Here is a 13355-nt window from a genome sequence, read left to right as displayed (position 1 = left end):
AGAAAAATTTCTAAGAAGTGATCTGTCGGAAATTTCACAGTTAATACTCATTATTTAGAAGAGTCGATGATTATTACAATCATTGTATCGTTAATTCTATACCCTGATGAAAATGGTGCGTGCAGAAACTTGAAGGAGGCGAAAAAGAAGTACAAAGTGGCCAAAGTTTTACAACTCTTTCTTCACGCTCATCCAATCCAATATACATTTCAGCAACTTTTCCATTTTCATCACGGTAATCCTGACTAGAACGAGTCATCCGTAGTTTTCGAATTATTTAGTCAACGACTATAAAAAATACCCTAATTATCTGTTACAGGTTTGAAAACACTGATGTGCTGCTCGCAAAACAAGACAAGCGTGGTAAGTAGAATTTTTCGAACACTTTATTCAATATAAAATGAGAACTTGATGCAGTGCTCTTTCAGTTATTATTATACAAATAATCGTTTGATATCGTTTTGTACCACATTTTGGAACTTGGATTTGCAATTAAAGTCCGTTCACCTGATACAACAAATGGGATTCAAATTTGTCCCCACTATCCATTAATTGCTTGTTATTCAATCGCGATTACAGAAAGAACGTAATAATCTTCTAAGAGGGTCGTATAAAATAGAGTCACGTAAATTTCTGGCCACGCACTTTCCCTCGAGTGAGATTTTGCCACGCGTCTATCCCTTCTACCGACACGCACCCTTATCGGAATATTTTCAACAATGAGACACAATCGACGCAAAATGCTTAGAAAAGCTCGGAGCTTCGGCAGCGTTCGAGGACTCCTCTTCGCGTATATTACTAAAGACGCGTCGCGCCTACCAATCGCTGTCATCCCCTCGCTCGTGCCTCTTGACAACGAAATTCGATAGGCGTTCTAAAATAAGTTTATCACTGCGCCGCGGCGGAGCAATTCTTACACTCAGTTTCATCATCAATACCTTATTCCTAGTTGCGTTTTACGCGGAATCATTTTTCATTTGTAGTTTATCACCGTTTTTGGCTACCAGCATTTGTTCGTTTGCAATTGCAATTCCACTATTTCATACGTTTACCGCAGCAGGTACGCACTTACTGTACTTCCGCATATAAATTCATCGCCAACTGTTCTCCTCCTACTCGTGCCCGCGACTGTAGGAAATGTAACATTCGTGCTTTTCATCCCCTAGCATGAAGTGAGCGCGGCACAGTGGCAGAGATGAAGTGTATTTTTTGAGAAAACAAACAGGGAGGGTACGGCGAGAGCTAGTCGAGGGTAAGGCAATGAAGGCAGCAGCCGCAGCTGTACTTTGGGAAAGAAAATAATCGATTTATTGCTCTTATAAATATAGATGCAGTTCACTTAGGGACCCGCCAAGCCGGCGTGCGTGCAGGATGACACGGTGGAGGAAATAGCTGCGCGTTAAGTTGAGTTAAGTTGGGCGAAACTTTTTCCCTCGCTTCTTTTTACGCCGTAGAGAGGTAGGGACAACAATATTGTGAACCGTATTTGGTTAGCGAATTCCTCCGAGGCTTGAACCATCATCGGGATTTATCTGTTCGGGTTATCTTCTACGTGACGAGACGTTTATTTTTTTTTTTTATCTCTGAATAAACATCGGTACTCGTGAAAATGGATTTAATCAGCAATCGACCCGAGCTGTGTGGTTTTAACGCTCGGTGAATCTGTTTCGACAGCCATGCCATCGGTTCTTTTAACAGACATGGAAATTTGAGGGAACGGTTTCTGCTGTCGAACGGGGGCGAAACAACAAATGACCGTAGTATCTAGCAGTCAGATTCAAAGGGTGTAAATTCAAAACTTTACAAACACTCTTGCAGCGCTGGATGGCTCACTTATCATTGCGAATGGTTGATCTTCCGTTGCTTAAGCTGGCCCGGCACTCGGGCTACCGGTTGACAAATGAGAGTCCACGACGACACGAAGATGGAGCGGAAACCTAATTTCATATTTCGTAGCCGGCACCGGTCGCCGTGATACAGAGCGGCGCTGTCTCGCTAGCCAGCGTTAATGTCCCGGCTGTAATTCATTCTAAATCCAGGGAATTACCCGTCCTGGTCCTCTGCCTCGGCCAACCATAAAGTATTCCTAAAACATGTCCTCCGTCTCCCGGTCCGTAGGTACGCGTCCATACCGTACGGACGACGACTTTGAAGCGATAAAATCTCTCTTCCGACTCGGGAGACGTGGAGGAAGGCTTCCCCTTCACCTTTCATTAATTATCACGCATGAAGTCATTCTTTCCGATTCATCGAATCGTCTCACCCTCGACGCTTTATCGAGCCATCTCATTCCCGGCACCTAACCTACATTCACATCGATCGGGCTCGAATTCGTTCTCGTATATCGTTAGATTTCCCGGCTATCGTGCGATTCCGGTTAGCGTTATTTTTACAATTCTTATCCTCAGTCGTAGCTGCCAGGTATAATATATTTGTCAACAACTGTAATCCGGAAATATTTATTCTCGTAGTTTCTTGATCTCGTATTTCAATTACACTCTTGACGACCGGATCTGAACGAACCGAAATTGACCAAAAGTTGTATCAGTTTCCGGAGACTTGAGCAATAAATATACTTAGATTTTATTATTTTATGTTTATCCGGACGTTTACTACATTCTTCATTTATACTTGCTGTCGTTCATACTTAATTTCCAGTCTCATCACAGTTCGTATAGTTTATCGTTTCTGCCGTAACATATCCTCTATGACCATATTGTTGCATGCAATCTATGCGGTGTATTTGGAGAAAGGAAGTTCACTGGCTGTGTTTGATTTTATTTCTGTTTATTGCCGAAAGTGAGAAAATCGTAGTGTCAGATGAAAGGAACTAATCACTTTGAGAGATGCTCGAAAGTGGGCTCGAGTGTCAAACGAGAATTTTTGAAATAGCGTAAGCCGCGGACTTCAGCGAAGAAGCATTCAGACGCAATTAAGTCCGGCCAGGCTAAGGTAAAAAGAAAACTACCACGTTCTTCCTGGCAGCTATCGTCCAGCAGACTGAAGATGCAATAGCCACTTTATCTGTCAACGTGACAATAATCCTGACTTCTGATCCCACTTCGCATTTGGCGAATTTTCACAGTGCTACAGAAGCATCGTTGAACCGTTTCCAAAGATACATATATACATATACCCAGCCATTTCTCTCTTTCACCCCGAATTAAACCCAGCTATGAAATAAAACATGCATACCTATCTTCATTATCCCTGATCAACAGCATGGTCCCAATCTATTCGAGACACTGTCAGGTCAGTTATCTTGTCATGAATTGGAGTAAAGGAAAAATTGTACAAACAATATTCCTAACGTTACAGATAGTCAATATCAATTACATCGTAAATTATCACCATTTCCTCATAGTTTTTGCATATTTTACAGAGCTAATTTGAGGAAATGCATTAATCTGATGACGTAGCAAGTATAGAACACCTCGGGCGTAATCTTCATTGTTAGTTAGTTGTGAAAACAAAGCGCGGTTCCGCAGTCTCTACGCATATAAATCGTGCTTTATCAGCGTTTTCGTATTGCAACTTAATCGTGCCCCTGCCCCGCAATAGAGATATCCGCGCTAAATAATTGCGTCGAGGAAAAGCTATCCAACGAAGCGGAGAATGTAGATCCGGTTGGAGGAGGAGGAGGTATCTTCGCCTGCGGTTTATCTGTCGGTGTTCCCCAGTGTGTCGTATATTAAAATGAATGCCGTATTGTCCTGAACTGCCAATGCAAACAAATACAAACTTCCGAACGCGGTGGGTGGTGGCCGCATTGATCGAATAGACCGTTGCCTATATTTTGTATGAAGTTAGTATTAGAATGTGCACAATTGTTTCCGTATCAGTGTGCGGATGTGATAAAACGGTGAAAAATTTGTCGAAATCTTTGCGGGCATTAGATAGAGAAAGGGGTGAGAAATTGACTAGTGATGTTACGTTGTGTCAGTCATAAAGTTTACCGATTTGGCAAGTTCAACTGTAAATGATACGTTTCGAAATGGTATCCCACGAACAACGTCGCCTTGAGGCTTAGCTTTTGAAGGTTTCACGCTTGCCGGAAAATGTGTTTTCCATCGTCACTGGGAATCACTTGACCTAAACAGAGAAGAAATTCTAAGTTCAGTCGGACTTTCGTTACTGACAACGAATAAAACATCGACGATTCTTTCCCGTATCTAAACACAAACATAGTTCTGAGAAAAGTCATGCGACTAGAGCTTCATATTCGAAGAACTTCGCGAGATGTAAGCTCTGTTGAATTTCTTTACTCATGCCTCGATTCTCGCTTAAATCGCCATGGATTTATCTTTTGATATCGGTCTCGCTCCGTTCTGTTTTCGACTAATCCCAAGAAACTCGTAAAGCGGTGCCAAATACAAAATGGGGGTTCTTCGTTTGTTTCTATTAATGTTGCCGCCTCGGTATAAAGCACCGTGGAACATCGTGATACTTTAATGAAGACGAAGAACCGTCGCATGTGCCATATGTCTAAAAAACAAGTCGGTATAGCTCACTAATAGAACCGGAAACAGCAAAACAGCAATTTCATCTTCTCGTATTTGTTAATGACTCATCTTAGTCGTAAAGAATTATTTTACATGCTCTCAGATCGTAAAAACGTCTTTGCTGCTGACTTTGTTGTTCTTTTAATACCCTCTTCGGCATATTTCCAGTCTGGACGAAACCAAACTTTGATAATGCGGTCAAAATTCGTATACCCTCAACATCAGTGACCCTCAAAAATATTGTTACGGCATACAATGTATACTCCCTTCAAAAAACGAACAATCGCTCGCTCACCCATCATTTGTGAATCTAACATTTTTCGGTCCGCAAAGACGTCGAGGCGACTTACGATTAAACTTACACAGTTTCAGTGAGTTCCATTTCCATCAGATTTACCTTACACTTGGGTCTCTTTCACGTACCCGAATAGCACCTGGTGTCTCTTTACCCCCTGTGCTACACCCACTGGCGTGCACTTATATATATATATATATATATATACATACGTTATGCAAGCTTGCACATGCCGCATGGTATTTCGTGTACACAGACACGACGTTCATAGAAGATAGGAGACAGGAGACATCAACGCAACACGACTCTCTGGGGGGCAATCGACTTGTTCCAAACTACAGCTTCTATTCCTCCCTTCCATAACGCGGCAGTACCAGCAGTGATACATCGCAACCTGGTGGTTCTCAATCCAGAAAAATATCAGTTCTGTCTTGCATTTTGATTCCTGTCAAACTGGCTTTCAACCTTCGCTGCAGAGTGTAGTGTCTTCAGTCTATTCCGAATAATCATTGTTTTTGCAGCTGAATCATTCCCGATTCAAGTTCGTTCAAGTTGTATCGTTTCGTGCTTGTAATTGTCCTGTGAAAATTGGAAGAACACTGCTTTTTTCCTTCCGGAATCATTTGGGAAAGCCGACTACTGCAGGGGCGACTGGATTTATCGGTTTACCATTAATCAAATTTAACTTTTGAACGCTTCTACGCTACGCCGATCGTCGGGTTCACCCCTTGAAGCTCTAGCATTAATCATACCTTGACAGTTTTTCTTGTTTCCTGTCGGTCCAAGGATTGCTTTGTCATCGCGACACGTGTCTAGCTTTGGTCGTCGTGATTATTCACCATGGGAGAAACCTGATTTTAAAAGCTCAAGCCAGATCACTCGCAGTCTGTCGATAATTTACGATCGGTATAGAAAATTGTCGTGAGCGGACCTGAAAAATACGTCTTCTGCACCTTGGAGGCAAACCGCGCATCTTGACTATTAATGAGAAAATATGATTACGGATAGTTCTGTATTCTCACGACGCGATGCCAAGGGGACGAGTGGAAGACAAATTGCTTTAATTGGAATTGTATGCAAATCAAGGGAAATTAATAACCGTATAACCGTACTATTTAATTAAGTGCCGAACCGCAACGCGGAAATTTCTTCCAAATTTCAAGAGCTTATAAATCAAACAATTTGCAATGATTGCTTGTGGCATTTACCGTTGTGTAGCCCCAGTGTTTTGTTATCAAAATTATACACCTCCGACGTAAATTCCACTTTCCATGTACTTCGGTCTTTTCAGTTGATCCTTATTTATTAACTGGGACAATTTTGAAACTTACCACAATGAACATATTAATTATACAGATAAACAATTAATTTCTTGAGCAACATGATCGAACAACCCTGACAGTGAACCGTTCGAAGATGACAGCTGAAAATTATTCAGTTGAAAAAATTGTTCAGGACGTCGTACGTTAGATTCAGCTGCCTTCCAAACTTCGAAGCTGAGCTTACTTCAAGCACATGGTTTGTAAGGTACACATTATGGAACAGAAAATGTCACTAATCTGCCCATCTCTTACTCCTATCTTTCTCTTCAAAACCAGACTTATATCTGGATCAAGTTACTGGACGCTCGGAGAAAGAAATCGATCGCTAATTACTTTCTAATTTAGTTTATAAATTCAGAGGGCTTCGTTAGATGGTCTTTTAATCGCAGTCAGTAGATACTCGGATTGGGAATAAAAACTTTGAAACATCGCCAGTGGTAATCAAATAGAAACGTGAGACGAATTTTCACACGTGCTGAGACGATTCAATTTCAGGATATATTCTCTATCAGGACGCAGTTGGTGAACACAGATCGATTTCATTTTTCGGCAGCACGTGACTCTGGTTTCGCGATTTAACGATGCGAATCCTTGCATATAGAAGTTGGTACTATCGGGGACGAGTAATTTTTTTCCCGTGCATCATATTGCCCGCTTTGGCAACTACCGCGCATTTAAAAAGCTCGTAACCTTTATCGAAATTCAATAGCTTGACTAGCGCTGCATATGCATTGGGGGCAGGTGACTTTAACGTTTCTTTCCCTAAGGTTTCTTCCGAGGAAATAGCGTTCCGCTTCATGTATTTATTGTATCGAGTTTCGATTACGCGGGGCAGCAGGAGTCTGTTAGTATCCTCGCATCGCTACTCGAGATCTTCACTGATTCCCTCCTCCGAGTTCGAGAAAGTAATCGACTGAACGGCGCGAAGGATAAATGCGCGATCTTCGATTGTTCTCAAATTCGTGCCAAAGTGGATATTTTTAGGAGACGCGGAGGGCCGAATGGGCAAGAACGAAACGGGAGAGAAAACGGTGATGATTGTAAAAACGACAAAATAAAGGTGATCGACCTTGAAATTTACATCCGTAATGCCAACTTCTCGGACCCAATTCGATTCAAACGCAATTACATGGTGAACACTACCCAATAAGAAACAGTAAATGTGACTTCAAGTCGCGATTACTCGCACAGAGTACGTGCAATTTCCCGTCGGTTATCTTTTGGCTTGACGAAATCTATATCTCCTGGCGATCCTCCCCTTGACAGCGATTAAAATCGGCAGTTCGTAGGATTTGGGGTTTACTTCGCCTGGTAAGCTTTCTTCCCTCCTTTTATCTAGACTTTGATAACTGACAGCTTCGCCGTGCTTTATCTTTTGTCGTATAAAAGAAGCGAGATGAACGTTGCAAAAAGGAAGCTAAAACACTCGCGGAGTTGCCAGAGTTTTCAACCATTAGACTCGTGATTTGGATTGTGAAGTTGTCCGCGTTTCTGGGACTCCATTAGACACTCTTTCAGCAGCATCAAGCTGTTCAAATAAGAGTGAAAATAAAACCAGAGAAACGTATCGTCTGACCAAGGATTGGCTGATACCGACTTACCTCTTTTTCTCTAACTGACTCGCCTTTACTGTGTGCTCCCGGATAAAACGCGAAGAGGAAATGTAGCGAGGAAAAAGTTATCCATTTTCAAATGCCACTGTATCACGTAACGGAATGGAAGGACGTACCTCATCTTAAACCTTGGCAATGGGTATTGACCCAAGATGTCGTTTAACTTCTTCCTCCAAGTTGGTTCACATCTCGAACATTGGAATCGTAGCTGCTACAGGAAGATGTCATTACGACGCGGTATTGTGCGGCATGAAAGGATGACGACACAACGTCGGCTGCTTTCAATTCATTCGTGGTTATAGATTACGAGCATAATATTTCACCGGTATCCAATTACCACCGCCCTCTATTATTAACATCGGTAGGAACGAGTCAACGTGAAACAGCTTTGCTGCTGAATACCGTTTAACAAATCCTTGCTATCCGTCGTAATGAAAATAGCTCAACCATTCACGAGGAAGAAGATTTCTCCACGAATATCGTTCTCTCGCATCAACCTCCTGGCGGTAGGTCAGGAGGATTTTTAGCTTTGAGGGCTGAATAGAGGGTATGTAATGAGACCGCGAGCTCCTTGCGTTCCCTCTTCGCGTCTTCTTCGTTCCCTTTCTTCTCTCACTCGCTCCTTCTTTTTCCCACCTATTTTCGATCCTAGAACCCCGACGACGGGCAATGCCAAAGGTGTTTTTCCCTCACAGCAGCGCCACGTCAGTCAGCTCTATTGATCCGACTTTATCCTAGGTATAAGGAAAAATTTGTTTTCATTTTATACAGCAAACAATGTACCTGATGATGGAATATTTCAGAATCCCTGCCACCGTCGAAGCAACTATGAAATTTTCATATTGAGCCGAAGGCGTGAGCAAATATCTTTCAGTAACGTAACGACGAGACTGCGTAAATGTTCTTTTCTTATCGTTCTCCATGTTCACACAACATGTTTCGGAAAATAATTCGTGTACACTTTTCCATTGTCTTTTCGCTGTACAGTCTCCGAAGATGTAGATCTAGATTGTCGAATGCCTTATTTTATTTTCATATGAAAGTTGCGAGTCAAATGCAAATGAAAAATTGACGAGCGACAAACTTTACGACTTTGTCATCGTTTACATACGTACAGAGGCTTGCATAAAATAAATATCACAGATAAAACTACCCTTTGTGCCGTCTCATTGATCCCTTCGCTCTTTTAGTTCACTCGTATTTGAAAGTATAAAATTCGCGCATTAACTTCCCAGCGAAGAATTATGTGAATTTTGTGCAGCGTAAAATATAAAATATTGTCATGGATACGACGGATGCAATGGATTAATAACGCGTTGATGGATTTAGCGAAGCGACGCGATTTCTGTCGTCTGTGCATTTTATATCGATGTATCGAAAATTAGGATAACTCGATTAGCCGGCTGAATATCGAAATTCGATTACAAGCGAACGCGAAATATGCGAATGCACTCGCTCTACTGCATATTTAGATAAACTATGTCCAATAATTTGAGTCATTTTATTAAACGGTCCGATTTGATATCGCTTCGGCGCGTAAAATTTACCGAACTAATCGAATCACACCTAACTTACGTGTCGAGTGAACGAATCTTCTTTTTTTTGATCATTTTTCCGCGAGTACAAAACTAAAAGTACAAAGAAAAAAAAGTACGGTTATTGCCTTGATCCGAGAGGAAATTGGGTTTTGGTTCTGCCTCTATAACGGATTTTATATTTTTTCACTACCCTCACATGCTTTAGCAGTTAGACTCTTCCGTATCCACGAATACGCAAACTTTGCCTGCAGGTTCAATCCGTGTTACGTATATAAAAGTAATTTACATTTTAATAGAAACGTCCGATATCCACACGTCCTGCTGTGCATCCCTGCAATGCGTGTACCGAAAGTATGCGCCGTACTTTCGTCCTGACGCACCTATCTGCGTTATACCTGTTTGCAAGAACCGCTCTCACGCTACGCGATGTTATTTATAACTAACATTTATAACCCGCCGGAGAAAAATAAAATAACAGGAGAACTCTATGGCAGCACCCTCTCGAGTTTACTGCAACCCTCTAAAAACAACGTTTAGAATAATGTTTATTCGACCAGATGCAATCCCAGTTTTTTTTTTTTTTTTTCTTTCTCTCCTTTTTCAAAATGGTCTACTGTACCCAGAAAATTTTTCCTTGCCGTTATTCTACATTTTTTATTTCCACTGTATCGAAGACTGGTTTTATTTCATTCGTACAACGCTTTTGTGTTGAGATTCGCGAAAATTCTTTTCCCCGCAGTAATTAACGATTTACCGAGAATTGGTTTGGGTAGACAATTTAATTAATTGCGGAAGATCGTATGGCGCGTGCGGGGGAAATATTTTACGGCAACCGTGCACAGTTCCGTGAAATTACGAATTCACACGTGCCTGTGCATCACAGAGTGGATAACAGGCAACTCAGAAACGCGTGTTTCGCTGATTTATGCGTCTGGACGGTGTAACATCGGTGCAACGTGTTCCGAACTGTTGAGAGAAACGACGTCCGTTTTTCGTCAAAATTCTAAGGCATCCCGACGATCTCATCCTCGTAGACGTGTAAGTACCGTCATCGCGTAACAATGCCTGAAACACCTAACGATATTTGAAATTTCTCTAATTCACACATTCTTGAAAAATTATTAGGTCTGCGTTGCGAAACTGGGAAAAACACTTCCGTGTCCATTTATCGCATTGCAGGCACACGTGATATGCGCATACCTGCTTATAATCAGACCCCCACTCACCTTAACTCGATTGCCAATGACGCAGGCTTTCAGTACTACTGTCCGTACTCGAATCGTCGCAGTAAAATTATTACGATACCTTATATGTAACACCCTTGTACATACCGCTTCCAGAACGATAAGCTGCAAATCTAAAGTTGATTCAGTGTAGTGGTGTGGATTTAATTTGATCGACGTTCTAAGGCGACAACAACTCGGTTTCTCTAACATAAAAATCCGCAGGTGCTCGGAACGGTCATTTTATTGCAGCGTTATATTGCTCCCAGCATCTGCGCTCCGAAGTTAGCGATCGCTTTTTTTTCTATTCTCTGTCCGACTAACCGCTCCAGCATCTGCTGTTTACCTATATGTAAGCTTTGCCTCTTCGCCTATTGTGCCGCGTGTTCATTTATGTGTCGTTTTCTGAACGAGTTATAAAGTGCCGATCAGAACTTGAACCGGTAAAGTTTGTTTTTTCATGCCGGAAATTCATGCAGGAATATATCCGAGAATGTCATATTGTGTTGGGTACAAGTGCGGAAAGTAGAAAGAAAGCGTGAGCCGCAAAAGCAAGCTCCATCCGCACTTGTGACTTACGCTATTTTTTCCAATGCCTGTGAAAGATAGTTTCGTTTGACAGTTGCAACGAAGGTGCCACTGACAACGCGTGAAATTGGGGTCAGGTCATCTACGATTAATGACTGTGCGGAAAATTGATCTATTAGAAAGTTCGCACGCACCAACGAAATCCCTAGTGTGTAAAATATAGCATGTCGGTTGTGCGCATGTGCCAACTTTGTTTTACCGCACTGTTCGGAAATGAACGACTTTACGCACGCTCCATAGGCTCAGAAAATCTAATATTCGATGCAGGTGTTGGGAAAATTGAATAATTCCCGAATATAGTTGTCAGTCGTATACCCTGTTTGATATAAGCGTATATAATCTGTAAATTATATTTATTCTAATGCTTACCATATTTTACTTTTGGATAGCTTGACAAGTTTCATTTTCTTTTTAAAATTTTATTATTATTCTAGAGTGTTCAACCGAACTTGATTGGTCGACATTTTAGGTACTTGTGAAATAACTAGAGCAAAAGTTTTGTAATCTCAGTTTCTGCCGTACGAAAAACTGGGCAATGAAATAATTGAAAAAAGGTAGAGAAGAATACAGGACTTTTTTAGAGGTTCGATCGAAAACTTTTGAATTATTTGTCGGTTGACGATGGAAATGCGCGAGTGCGCTGCCGCGTGGACTTGCATTATTAACGCAGCACGGTCGTGTATGATACCCACTGAAAAACTCTCATATATATTTATATCGCGAAATCCTCGTTAAAATTTATGACACCGTGACGGCGGCGACGATCCGCCTTCGACTCGTCTCTCAGTCGCCTGGATTAGACTTTAAACTCGAGCGCTGCATGCAACGCATAGACGCCTCTGTTTTTCCGTCTTTCGCCATCCAGCTTGCAGCTCTCTTCCCGTCTGCGCTCTTTCTCTCTTTCCCTGATTTTCATAAATCAAATCCTTGAAAGCTTTTACGTGTGAATTAGCACTCTATCGCTTTACCGAAATGTACAGCCAGATGCGATGTCTCGGCGGTTTCAAGTATCGAGTGGTTTAAGGTTTTCAGCTGTACCTACCTAATACCCGTCCCTGCTGCTAGCTACGCAACGTACCCGGTATGATATATCGCATACTTTCGCAAAGTATAGCTTATGCACACTCGTTAATCAATTTTCCCGCCCGCTGTCGCGGTGCTCCGCAGACTCTGACGAATGTCGGCGTTTCTCTAATACGTATTTTTTCTTTGATATTTGTCCACCCACACTAATTGCAATGCCGACATTCGCCAGAATTATTTCATACAACGCTGTAGGCTGGCTTGAGACCAATATTCTCGATTCGCTTTAACCGTTTTGGCTTATCTACACTAATATTATACGGAGGTAAATTTTGTTTGTTTGTGCGTATGTAGGGGCTAATCTCTGGGACTGCTGACCCGATTTTAAAAATTCTCTCATCAATATAAAGCTATACTATTCCCGAGTAACATAGGCTGCAATTTATTTTGATAAAAATAAGTTTTTAGTTCGAATTTTCAATATTTTTAAATTAAATTGGAAGAGAAAGCGTTGCTCGATTGCTTTATCGGCATGCGCTAAACAAATGGTTGGATATTCGTGAAAACAATGCGTTACAAAAATATTACTCATCGGTAGATCTGAAAAAAAATGTCGTCCGTGTAACAAGTATTTTCTCTGACAGAAGTTGATATATTCAGCTGTACGAGAGATTGAAGTTTATGGCGAAAAAAGGAGAACTGAATACTCGGCAAATATATCACGTTTATGCAGAGAACATACGTAGGTACGGCCAACGCAAACCAAGAATCTTGAATAAATCCGGAAATAAATCAAGCTCAGCTCTTCAACGCGACGAGAAGTGTAACGAAGAAGAGGAAAAAAAATTCCTATGGGATCCTGACACAATATACTCTGTGTTACGTGACGGATGCAATAGACCTCGAGTACCTACCGAACCACATCAGAATCCAGTGGTAACTTTGATGTTAAGGAACAGGTTGCAGCGGCCACCTTCTGTTACAAAATCCTGGTCAAGTTTGGTCCGAGAAATGTAATTTTTCTCTCTCTCTCTCTCTCTCTCTCTTCTCTTTTCGTATACGATAAACGTTGAACATGCTCAGGGAAGGAAGGAGGGCAGGTACTGAATTTATGGTACGTGGTTGGATTTTCTTAGCTTTTCATCGCTACTGGTAAAACTACTTTTAGAAGTTCAGAGAGTACGGATTGCGAGAGACATTGAGGCGGGTATATTTCAGCGAAATTTCGTCAAACTCATTTGCGCAGATTTC

The 13355-nt window shown here is 41.6% G+C and overlaps 1 protein-coding gene across 12 annotated transcripts in view; it reads left to right on the top strand.

The window, feature by feature from the left end:
• The window catches only part of LOC124188114 (stress-activated protein kinase JNK), a 153360-nt gene that overhangs the window by 108147 nt on the left and 31858 nt on the right, over positions 1 to 13355 (top strand). For all 12 annotated transcript variants that reach the window (XM_046580484.1, XM_046580490.1, XM_046580479.1 and 9 more), the window contains one exon: positions 320 to 363. The gene's annotated coding sequence lies outside the window, so the exon portion shown is untranslated. The remainder of the gene's footprint in view (positions 1 to 319; positions 364 to 13355) is intronic.

This window comes from Neodiprion fabricii, chromosome 1 (assembly GCF_021155785.1).
Source record: "Neodiprion fabricii isolate iyNeoFabr1 chromosome 1, iyNeoFabr1.1, whole genome shotgun sequence".
In the NCBI taxonomy this organism is placed as follows: domain Eukaryota; kingdom Metazoa; phylum Arthropoda; class Insecta; order Hymenoptera; family Diprionidae; genus Neodiprion; species Neodiprion fabricii.
This window is presented reverse-complemented; position numbering and strand designations above follow the sequence as displayed.